Genomic DNA, 2,191 nt, shown 5'->3' with positions numbered 1-2,191 from the left:
AAAAAAAAAAGATATATCATCTGGGGTCTTAAAGGCTTGAAGGTAAACAAGCAGCCATCAAGCTCAGAAGCAACAAAGCCCACATGGAAGAAGCACACCAGTCTGGTGATCACGAGGTGTTGAAGGGATCAGGTATCAGGCATCATCAGAACAAAAAATTCTAGAACGTTTTTTAAAGGCAAGGATGACAAGACTTAATCGTGTGTATTTTGGAAATGTCAGGATAGACTAATCCCTGGCAAAGGACATCATGCTTTGTAAAGTAGAAGGGCAACAAAATGGAGAAAGCCCTTGACAAGATGGATTGACACAGTGGCTACAACAATGGGCTCAAACATAAGAACAATTGTGATTGTTCCACAGGACCGGACAGTATTTCATTCTGTAGTACTTATTTATACCTTATAAATATCTAAAAATCTCTTTTCCCTCTCCTCTATGGACACCTTCATCATTTGAAGACCCCTTGAATCTTTCCTTTGCCCTTTGCTGCTAGTGAAACCATTGGGGTACTAACCACACAGTCAGTAGTGTCAAACCACCAGCTGATGAGCCTTTGTACTCCCATAAAGAGTTGCCGTCTTCTAAACCTACAGTTTAGAAGTTCTACTCTGTCTCATGGAGTCCCTATGAGTCAATGGCAGTGAGTATGGTTTGGAGTGGTCCTGAGGAAACATCTGGGAACCTCCTACTGTAAAAAGGACAGTCAAGAAAATCCTAAGGATTGCGTGTTAAGGTTTGCTGAAAAGGTCTGTTCCTCTCTTTTTCTCCTGGGAATTTTCTTACGATAGAAATTCAATCTTTTAGGTTTACAAATGTTTTTAATCCTCCGCTTGCCTTTCCCTTGTAGCCAATTTCTTGGATTCCTATTGATCAAACTGTAAAATGTTCTTCTCCTTCCAAGAAATCTTTCTAGGCAGGGATTTACAGGCCCTCAAGGGGATTATACCCTGCATTGTTTTTATCATTTCATGTAGCTCAGATAAATAATACTGCCAAGGTGCTTGGAGTCTTTGCTGAGTTCCATCCTCAATGCCAGCACGGGGCTCTGAGTGTCTGTTTGTGTAAGAGAGATGATCTTCACGGTGACTGGAGACTAGTCTCAGATGAGTCATTTGTTTCAATATAAATTCCAAGCTTGGAACTACATAGCAACCCTGTAGGACAGAGTAGAACTGTCCTTGTAGGTTTCAGAGATTATAAATCTTTAAAGGATTATAAAGCTTCATCTTTCTCCTGCCGAGCACTGGTGATCCAAGAGCAAGTTTAAGAATCTTTTCTTTCCTCCACTCTGGTCTTTTCTTTTCTCCCCTAGTCCCTTTTTAATTTTATATTTCAATCACAAAATTGACAAATGAGGCATCAGGTTTGGAGGAAGGGTAATTAACTACCTTTGATATGCAGATGACACAACCTGACATGCTGAAAATGAGGAAAACTTGAAGAATTTGCTGATGAGTTCAAGAATTGCAGCCTTCAATATGGATTAGAATGTAATGCAAAAAAACCAAAAATCTTCACCACTGGACCACCAGGTAACAGCATGATAATCGGAGAAAAAGTTGAAGTTGTCAAGGATTTTATCTTCTTGGATCCACAGATAAGTTTATGGAAACAAGAGTCGAGAGACCAAATGACAGTGCATCAGGAGGTAAATGTGCGGCACCAGGCTGCTTTTAGAGCGTGGAAAAGCAGGACGTTACTTAAGGACTGAGGTGTGCCTAGCCCAAGCCATGGCATTTCTATCACTTCATGCACATGGGAAGGCTGGACATTGAATAAGGAAGTGTGAAGCAGAATTGACGCATTTGAGTTATGGTGCTAGAAAACAACATTGAAAGTACTATGGATGGACAGAAAAACAAACACATCTTTCTTGGAAGAAGTACAGCCAGAATGCTCCTTAGAATCACGGATGGTATGACTTCATCTCACATACTTTGGATATGTTCTTATGAAAGACCAGTCCTTGGAGAAGGACCTCCTGCTTAGTAAAATGAGGTTTCCGTGACACAGAGGAAGACCCCGGACAAGATGGCCTGGTACAGTGGCGGCAACAATGGGCTCAGTAACTGTTGTGAGATTGGGGCAGCACCTGGCAGCATTTCATTCTGTTCTACAGAGTCTCTGCGAGACAGAACAGACTCCACATCAACTGACAACAACAAATCCTCCCAAGTATGCTTCCCTG

Source organism: Echinops telfairi, unplaced genomic scaffold (assembly GCF_000313985.2).
Source record: "Echinops telfairi isolate 266 unplaced genomic scaffold, ASM31398v2 ScPeMD7_9;HRSCAF=40, whole genome shotgun sequence".
NCBI lineage: Eukaryota > Metazoa > Chordata > Mammalia > Afrosoricida > Tenrecidae > Echinops > Echinops telfairi.
The sequence above is the reverse complement of the archived record's forward strand: the minus strand, read 5'-3'. Positions refer to the sequence as shown.